A 10,753-nucleotide genomic window follows, 5' to 3' on the forward strand; every position below is an offset into this window, starting at 1 on the left:
TGTTTGGTATATTGACACACAGACACACACACACACGTCTATATACACACATACATACACAAAGCTGTGTAAACCAACTATAAATAACTAATCTAAACTTATATACATTAAATACAGAAATGAAATGAGGTGGAATGAATACTACAGAATGTACATAAGGTGCAGCTGCAGTCTGGCAGTGGGAGCAGTGTGACATAATATAATCTGAATGCTTCTTTGCTGATTATATTGTTTTATGGATAAGAGAGGCCCAACTCTGAGTACAGTCTGTGCCAAAAGTACTGACAGGAAACTGCATGCTTTTGCAGAGAACATGAGTTGCGGGCAGAAAGTGAAACTAAGTAGGGTGTTTGATCGAAACTTAAAGTGTGTGTGACGTCTAGAGGAAGTATATAAATAACTAGGCTTCCTGTTTGTGCTTCAGACCTGAGCTTGTGTGTTCGTGTGTTCAGGTCTCCCTTCCCGGTAACGTAAAATAAAGATCATTTTTTGAGTTTGACCACTTTGAGCCGTGTCTTTCTTTGCCGTAAGGAATACAAAGAACTGGGATTTAATACAGGTCAACTGTTTAGAAGGGAGATGGCGAGGGGAAAGAAACTGTTCCTGTGTCGGGTGGTCCTGGTCTGCAGGCTTCTGTACCGTCTGCCAGAAGGCAGCAGGTCAAAAAGTCTGTGTCCAGGGTGTGAGGGGTCTGTGATGATTTTCCCTGCCCGTTTCCTGGTTCTTGAGAGGTACAGCTCCTGGATGGAGGGCAGGGGGGCGCCGATGATCCTTTCTGCTGCCTGTACAGTCTGCTGCAGTCTGCTCCTGTCCTGTTTAGTGGCTGCACCATACCAGACTGTGATGGAGGAGCACAGGACAGACTCAATGACTGAAGTGTAGAACTGGATCAGCAGCTCCTGTGGAAGACTGTACTTCCCCAGTTGTCTCAGGAAGTACATCCTCTGCTGGGTCCTTTTGAGGATGGAGTTGATGTTGGTCTCCCACTTCAGGTCCTGGGAGATGGTGGTACCCAGGAACTTCAAGATCTTCACAGTAGACACCGGGCTGTCTGATATGGTAAGGGGGAGCAGAGTTAAGGGATGTCTCCTGAAGTCCAATTGTAGTGGCAATTCCTTTTGTTTGACCAACCAAACATCCCGCAATTAAAAGTCCACAAGCCACTGCTGCACTGCGATAATATTCCGTATGCAGGCAAAAGAAGTCCACTGTCCAAACTTGAAAGTTGCGTTTTTATAGTTTATTAATCCAGTTTGGCAATAACAAGATCCATTTTTAGTTACTTCCTGCTGCTTCTCCTGCTCTGGTAAAAACCCATAGGCTCACCCCAGTGCATACTGGTCCTATACCAGTCTCTTTATTTATAGAAACAAAATGGCCCTACAGCTTTTACTGACTAATTTAACAAGGTAACATCAAACAAACAAAACATTGAAACAAATATTAACCTACAAATAAACTTGTAAATAAACCCAAAATATAAGTAAACTAACAACAAACTTTAACTAATTTCAAAAATAATAAAAAATAAAGAACAATAGCTCCAACACCACTGTCATCTCTACAGTCTTAAGAGTGTTCAGCTCCAGACTGTGCTGACTGCACCAGAGTACCAGCTGCTTAACGTCCTGTCGGTATGTAGATTCATCACCATCTTGAATGAGGCCAATGACGGTGGTGACATCTGCAAACTTTAGGAGTTTAACAGCAGAGTTCTTGGAGGTGCAGTCATTAGTGTAGAAGGAGGACACATCCTTGAGGGGCACCAATACTGAGGGACCGAGTTTCAGAGGTGATCTCCCCCAGCCTCACTTGCTGCTTCCTGTCTGTCAGGCTGGTGATCCACTGACAGGCAGCTGGTGACACACTGAGCTGGGATAGTTTGGAGGAGAGAAGTTCAGGCACGATGGTGTTAAAAGCCAAACTAAAGTCCACAAACAGGACCATGGCATAAGTTCCCGGGCGGTCGAGGTGTTGCAGGATGTAATGCAGCCACATGTGATATGAGACTAACTTCACTGGAGGACTAATTATAATATATAACAATATATAGTATTTCCTCCTAGAAGAGATGAAAGACACGCTTTTGTGTGGATGAGTGTAGCGTTTTACTTTTCTGAGGCCCTTGCAGAAGCATCACTTGGTTCATAGGCCTTGTCTTCTGAAAAGCTCTGGAATGCTTTACTGAATAAAACAAATGACTTTGCTCATTTGACTTCAGTAAGGCAGACTGGGAAGCATTTCCTTCTAACTGTGAAAAAGCCACAGAGAAATTTGAGAAAAGCAGGATGGATGAATGGAATTACAGTTTATCTGAAATTATTGTTTAGTGCAAATAGTTTAGTGCAAGAAAAATAATGGAAATGACAAACATAGTAGCTGCTAGAGTGATTAAAACAGGTCCAAAATGAAGTTCAAGACTGTTCACAAAGGAGCTCAGATATGTGTTAAGGAGTGAAGAAAATGAATGAAATGATAAGGAAACATACAGAAACTTCAGTTAATGCTTGAGGTGACTGTTGTTGTGATTTGGCGCTATATAAATAAAATTAATTAATTTAATTTAATAAGCACTGGGTCTTCTGAATGTGGATCCATCATCAAAAAAACAGCATGTGGAAAAAGCAATAACAGAATGAAAAGAATGGGTGTCATTACTTTACATGTTTAGACAGTCTGTTCCAGTTGTGCTGCAGAATATTACAGACTGTTTAAGTCAATACTTGGCTTGGATCACTGGGGAACTAAAATTCTTTATTCGGGTTTCTGCAAAGCACTGGACTGTTTGGAAGGACTTTTATTTGGACTACGAATGACCCGAGGAGGGCAGCAGTGCGCCAGTTCTACTCGAAATTCTAATAGAAGAAGTATAGCGGAAATGACGTCACTCAAAACTCCACAACAAACAAACAACAGTGGTTTGAGAGTTTTTCAAGGTAGAAATCTGCTCGGAGGTTAAGAAACAATCGACCAGGGTGAGATCAACCATCAGCGCAGACTAAATTCAACCAGCAGCTCATCACATAAGTGCGTCCCTTTGATTTAAACGGTAAGATTTTAGTATTAAACACGCGGACGAAAGAATCTGTGAGAGAAACCTTCAACTCGCACCACGTGGTTGCCGTGCAGATGTTATAGGTTATTTATTTTAAAACTGTGGAACGCGCGGTACTTGAGCTCTTTCTGGTCGTACGCAGGAAATCTCCTTTTTTAAAAGATTAAATAACATAGCATTGTGGAGGTATGCAAAGACAGCACCAGGGTTCTCGAGGCTCTTCTGGGAGCCTAAGTATAGAACCGAATAGTGGGATTGTAACGCGCTCTGAGGGTCTCGAAAAGCGCTATATAAATGCATGCCATTATTCCATTATTAAGTCGACCATAAAAACGTCTCCCCGAGCGTGAGTCCTCTATGACGAGCTACCTTTCCTTATCGCCAGTGGGCTCGGCCACTATAAAGGGCTGGCGGGCTCGTTTCCCTGAGCCTTGGGCTGCAATGGCTGATGATCGTGCCGCGATCCCAGCCACCATCGATGAGCCTTTTCTGCGAGTGAAATCCTTCGCGGCCAGTGTTCCGGATTAACTGGCGTTGGCCGAACAGATGTGTGGTAGACTTGCTTTTCAGTAGCCGCTACCCGACAAAACAGCAAATAAACACCAAATGTGTCATCCGTGACATTTATAAGGTTACCTCAAACACACTCCCTCAGTCTTGTTGCTCTTTAACAACAAAATGTTTAAAAATGTCGCGAGTTTACCTGGTGATATTCTCGTGCGCGAGGCGATCGCGAAAACGGCAAACAATTAACACCACGCCGATGTTGTTCACAGGATAGCAAGAGTAAACGATCGGGAGAATCTTGTCTTCGTTATTGTTCCCCTCGTACGTGTTATTACTCCGATTTCAGCGTTTTCGCTGCACAACTAAAACGTGCAGTTTACTTTATGTTCACTCAAATTGAGTCAACTAGCGCCACCTGTGGTCAAGTGCCTAAAGCCTACAGTCAGATTAACTTGTGACACACATCTGCACCTCGTTTGAATTTGTTTCATGCAAAATACATTTGCCATGTTAATGTATTCTCTACACAGGCAGGCTATGATAACAGGATGTGAAATATTAATGTGTCATATATTTGTTCAAGACGTATTTCTTTGTTATGGGAAAGAAAATTAAAATCATGATAATCAACAGGACTGGTGATTTCAATAACTTTGTGTATATAATTTGTCATTTTCTACTGATGTAGGCCAAAAATAAATGCATAATATAATTATATAATATAAGGTTTATTTGCAAGACACAAAAACAGAAAAAATTGAAAGTGACAAATGTATTGTGCTGCAGATGTCTGTGTCACAAGTTGATCTGGCTGTAGGCTATGGCACCTTGCCACGGGTGGCACTAGTTGACTCAACTCCATTTGACTGTACACAAAGTAAATTGCATGCTTTTGTTGAAAACCGAAAACTACTGCTCTATAAGCTTGTTATTTGCTTTTGAAAATAAAATGTTATGTGCTTTCATCTATAGGGTTAGTTATATAAGTGACTTAGTTTATAAATGTTATTATCTGGCTTTTTCAGTGTTTTATTGTTTCCTGAGTGCATCAGTTTGGCTGAGATTAAAGTTACAGTTTTCACACAGCTGAATAAACAGAAAACTGAACAGAAATGTGAGATGATTGAGAATTTACTCCAATGTCCTGTTATATTTGAGGGAGCAAAGAGGCAGACTGCTGAATTGATTGTCTCGGTGGTGTTTTAATCTGCAAATTTAATTAAAAGTTTAATGAACTATCATCTTGTCTTTATTTTTAGTGAGCACATACGTTAAACACTTTAAGCTGTAAGCTAATGATAGTTATGTAAGAGCTGGTGCATACTGGTGCAATAAGCTGTACGTTTTACAACAATGGATGCATGATGTGATTAGTCGACTATCTCAAAAATAATCGTTTGTGGCAGCCCTAGCTGGAGTACCCAGACACACTGAGGAGCAGAACAAGCAAACTCCTGAGTCGAATTAAGAATCTTCTTGCTGTGAGGCAACAGTGTTAACCACCATCCCACCATGGTGATTCTATATTTTTACTTAAGTACAGTTTAAATAATTTACATGATATTAATTTATTATTGTGACTGCAATTATTTCGTAGTTTGAAAATAATGAAAAACAAAACAAAATACTGCAGCTTTAAGCACAAATCAGCAAACAAAGTGAAACAGCTTTTAATTTGAAATTTGGACTCAGATCATAGTCAGGTGGTGAAAAACACTCTAAAATCCTCCATCTAAATATAATTAATGATATAATTACTTTTGGTTGTTACTGTGGCAGGTTAAAATGACAAACAGTTGCGCAACTGTGAAGCTGTGTGTGTGAATGTGTGTGTGAATGGGTGAATGACTGAATGTAGTGTGAAGCGCTTTGGGGTCCTATGGACTAGAAAAGCGCTATACAAATGCAGGCCATTTACCAAGCTGGCAGCAGCTACCTGAAAGTTTTTGTATTCTTAATTTTGCTTATAAAAGTATCAGAACTTGAGTCACTCACACGGTGCTCTTGAAACATTTGTCACATTTGTTCATTTTTAATTTCTCCCGTTATCACTTGTCTCTTTTCAAGAATTCTCAAAACAGAATGAAGAGTAAGGATGAGGAGGTTCTCGCAGACCAACAGATCTGTAACCAGGAGAGGAGCTCCAGTCTGAAGCAGGAGGACCCAGAGCCTCCTCAGATTAAGGAGGAACAGGAGGAACTCTGCACCAGTCACGAGGTTGAACACATCATGGTCTGGACCGGGCAGGAGAGGCTCAGACTGCTGGATACCATCTGGAAACCTGAAATACAGATACAAAGCAAAGGTATGTGAAACTATCAGGAAGGCAGGAACGAGTGAAGCATCAGTGATGTCTGCACTGGGAAGAAGGAAAAGTAATATCTGTTATTGTTGCTCAGTTTTCTTTTAGGAGCAGTTGACAGTCCCACAAATTGTGGTTTAATGGAAGCAGAAACGATGTCTCACAATGTCTACAAGGGGTCACTGTAGACCATAGATTTGCTTCATAGCATGTGGCTCGCAAGTTTGCTAATAGTAGGCAGCGTTGGAAAAGTTACTTTTTAAAATGTATTACAGAATATATGTATTTTGTAATGTATTCAGAACTCGTTACTCAGTGAGTGTAATGTATTCTGAATAGAGATGGCACGATACCACTTTTTTATGTCCGATACCGATACCGATATCATAAATTTGGATATCTGCCGATACCGATATGAATCCGATATAGTGTTTTTTAATAAACAAAACTGTTTTTTTAAAATATCTTGCTGCATTTTGTATAAGTTCATACTCAAGTTTAAAACAACAACTACACTAAAGCTATTCTGTTATACCTGTATACAAAAAAATATTTCATAGTTCAGCAATACTGATCAATCTAATAAACTTAAACCTACACCATCCTCCCTATTCTGGTATTTTAAAGAGTACTTAGCATAAATATTAAGCAACCTAACTAATAGGGTTCCAACTCCCAGCAACAACAAAAATAAATAAATAAAAAATAGGGAACCACCCCTCACGCTCCACCTCATGATGCTTAATCGACGTAATCAACCTTAATTTGATGCAGTGTGGAAAAAAAATGCACAGAAATCAATTATTTTTCAAGAAATATTAAATAGATTCAACATCTTTCTTCAACAAAATTGCAGACTGCACAGATGGTACCTTCCCAAAGTAAAGAGTACTATAGCTTACTAGGGTATATATATTAGACTTAATAGTCACTATATACAGTAATTGACTTCTATTCATTTTACATCAAATTAAAACTTTGGGTGTCAGATAATTATTTATTAAAAGCTAGACATTTTAAATGAGAATAAGAAAGAAAAGTATGTCTTTGTGCCCCCTTTTCCCTGTTCATGCCCTATCGGCCCCCCTGGCTAAACTTTGCTAGATCCGCCCCTGCACAGTTTACCAGCGTCAGCTACGTAGAAAAAGATCCTGGTGTAGAAAGTAATATTAAATACATTCTAACAACAGCTTATCAAGCTTAAACGTTCTGCTGTTGTTCAGGCCGCTGGTTTCCTCTTTCTGGTGCAAAGTGGGCCAAAAGCAAACTAGAGAGACGGACTCGCGACAGAAAAGCCGATCAGCTGATCATTAAATGGTAAATGGCCTGTATTTATATAGCGCTTAACTAGTCCCTAAGGACCCCAAAGCGTTTACATATCCAGTCATCCACCCATTCACACACACATTCACACACACTGGTGATGGCCAAGCTACATTGTAGCCACAGCCACCCTGGGGCGCACTGACAGAGGCGAGGCTGCCGGACACTGGCGCCACCGGGCCCTCTGACCACCACCAGTAGGCAACGGGTGAAGTGTCTTGCCCAAGGACACAACGACCGAGACTGTCCAAGCCGGGGCTCGAACCGGCAACCTTCCGATTACAAGGCGAACTCCTAACTCTTGAGCCACGATCGCCCCATTAAGCAAGTAATTAAGTAAGCTTCACGATTGAAGTAGCAGCCGGAGAGCGAGAGGCAGTCGTTTGTTAAGCTTAACGCAGGAATGCTTTACAAACATTCAGAGATGGACTTACACACTTGCTTTACTTCTCTCGGGGATAACTTTATGGGAGATGAAATGCCAGGTTGCTAGCGAAGCTCCACATGCTATCCAGACCACCGACAGGTCCCGCATGCCACAGCCGCTCTATCACGTGACGCATACTGCTCTGACGTGCTAACGTTCTGAGGTGAGTTACGGCATGTTGCAAGTTTTGCGAGGTGCTTTCGTGATATTTAATGGATCGGATTACATTTTTTATTTTTCTCCGATATCCGATCCAGTAATTTAGGTCAGTATCGGACCGATACCGATATGTGATATCGGATCGGTCCATCTCTAATTCTGAATACTTTGGATTACTTAATATATTAACATGCTTTTTACAACTACATGAATTGCTGTGTGATTTATTACTATTACTGAAGGATACTCGCCATACCAGTACCAACTAGACTTTTAAATCTTAATGTAAAATGAGTATCAGTAGGTTGGACATTAGGTACGGCTACACTTTTTGCTGGGTCTCATATAGAAAACTATTCCGCACGTATATGAAACAGGTCCGTGGCTCCGAACCGTAGTAAAGGGAACCCCGGGGTATTCCGTTACTACCCAACACTGTTGGTAAGGCACAAATATGGCAAAACTAACAACAGTTAAACGAAAAAGCAAAACAGTTCTTTAACCTAATTCCTAATACAGCTGGGTGTAATTGTCACAGGACAGTACAGCCACTGCTAGGAAATTAGTGCTAAATAATTTTACCAACAAAGTATGAAAAGTTTGGAATACTCTATAGATGAGACAAACAAATATTACTAATGTAGGATTCTAATTAGAACTTAAACTTTATTTTCAGGGGTACAGGAATAATATAAACTAAAAGGAACAAGCCGAAGTGTGTTGGTTGAGAAAGTAGAAACAATCTTGTGTCTAGTTAATGTTGAAACCTGAAAATGAGTTCATATTATGATGCTGATTGTCTTTATTTGTTAATGGATATAAAATTTCTACAGATACAAACCCAATTAAACCCAATTGGATATTGTAGAAGAAAAACAACAAAACAAACAAATATACAAAACATTTGCTTATTTTGAAATTGAAGATAGCAACAGAAAAGTCAGGACGGAGCCATGTTACCACTGTTTTCTGTCTTCTTTTAACAACAGTTAGTGACCTGAGGAGAGCAGCTGCTGTTTTGAGTTTCTTCCCATTTTTCTCTGATATAAGATTCTAGCTGTTGAACAGTCCTGGGTCTCCATTTTCATATTTTTCACTTTCATGCAAAATATTTTCAGTGGATGAAAGAAACATTTGCCATGTCTGCAGGCAGGCCAGTTCACCAACCTGGGACTCTACTACTACAAAGCCATGTTGTTGGAATAAATGCAGTATGTGGTTTAATATTGTCTAGCTGATGCAAGGCCTTCACTGAAAAGCCCGTCGTCTGGATGTGAGCATTGTTGAGTTAGAAACTTGACGCCTAAGCAGCCAGTTTGATAGGAAATTCCATCAGAGAAGAAAGTTTTTGACCTGAGCACTGAGAACAAGCAAGTGATCCTCATTAATCCAAAGGATGCCATGTCCATGTTTTCAAAAAAAATTCAAATTCTGATTCGACTGACGACAATTGAGACAAAAAACCTAAAATCCGAGTAGAAAAAAGTTATATTTTTTACTGTAAAAACCACAAACATGTTTAACAAATCATTTTTGAAACTTAAAATGCAAATAGAAATTGTACATTTCTAAAAATTATGCACACATTTTGCAAATATCATTGGTACATGGCACTATGTACCTAAAAATGCACACATAAGACTGAGAAGAACACCACAGGTATAAACCCTGCAGGTAGGGCTGCCACAAACGATTATTTTGATAGTCGACTAGTCACCAATTATTTATGCGATTAGTCGACTAATCAGATCATCATCCACTGGACGTAAAACTACAGCTTATTGCACCAGCAGCATCTGCTCTTATATGACTATCATTAGCTTACAGCTTTAAGCTTTTAAGGTGCTAACTAAAGATAAAGACAAGATGATAGATTATTCAATTTTAATGAAATTTGCAGATTGTTTCGGTGAAGTTTAATAAACTCCTTGCTATCTAAAATATAACAGGACACCGGAGTATATTCTCCAGCATCTCACACTTCTGATAATCAGCTGTCTGCTTGACGTTTATTCAGCTGTGTAAAAACTATAACTTTAATCTCAGACAAACCGATTTACTCAGGAACAAATAAAATACAAAAAAAAAAAAAAGCCAAACAACAACATTTTTAATTTATCTAAGTGACTCATATATATTTAACCTGAGTAGCGAAAGACGGCGGTGGGTTTGAAAACAATTTGCCGGGAATCCGGTCTTCTCACGGCGCTAGTGACCTAGCCCCCGGCTAGCTATCGAGCTAGCGGGTAACAGACGTCTCCGAAAACGTCGGAGCGCTTTTGAAAATATGTGGTGTCCTGATAAACTGAGCAGATATTTGAGGTTTACACAGCTACATTCTCGCCTGAAAATATGTTAAACGTTTATTTTGTGACCCGGAAAGAATAATACGAGTAATATTAAAACTAACTAGCTGCCGCCATTGTTGGAAACTAAGCTGGGCCGCGCTATGAATTCTGGGACACAGCTGCTTCTTCTTCTTCTTCTTCGGGGTTTAACGGCAGCTGGCATCCTTGTACGTGCAGTGCTGCCATCTTCTGTTTCAGTCCGTTATTACACTCTTAAATCCTGCTATTATTCCTGCGTCTTTTGGGATCTTACAAAGCTTCAAACGACGCGTCGACTATTAAATCAGTCGTCTACGATTTTGATAGTCGACGTAATCGTGACTAGTCGACAAATCGTGGCAGCCCTACCTGCAGGTATGACAAATCTCTCACGCATCAAAACTTGCTCTCTCGCTTTCTTTCGCTCGCTCGCTCTGACTCGCCAGTGTCACTCCTAAAACCTCCACCTCTTCCCAAACAACAAAATGCCACATGTTGCCACATCATTTTCGATTGGTCAACATGGTACATTTTTTCACTAATGGGGAAGGAAAGGGGTGTTTTGTCTTTTTCTCTCACAAGATAAAAAGGAGTGTTTGCTAGCGCTGTCCTTAAAAAAACACTGTTTTTACAGTTTCTTCCCACTGTAAACA

At 40.1% G+C, this 10,753-nt stretch overlaps 1 pseudogene; it reads left to right on the plus strand.

Moving 5' to 3' along the window:
• The first annotated feature begins 2,904 nt into the window (after window positions 1-2,904).
• LOC113010253 (zinc finger protein 2-like) overlaps window positions 2,905-10,753 on the plus strand; it is a 12,240-nt pseudogene continuing 4,391 nt past the window's right edge.

This window comes from Astatotilapia calliptera, chromosome 18 (assembly GCF_900246225.1).
Source record: "Astatotilapia calliptera chromosome 18, fAstCal1.2, whole genome shotgun sequence".
In the NCBI taxonomy this organism is placed as follows: Eukaryota; Metazoa; Chordata; class Actinopteri; order Cichliformes; family Cichlidae; genus Astatotilapia; species Astatotilapia calliptera.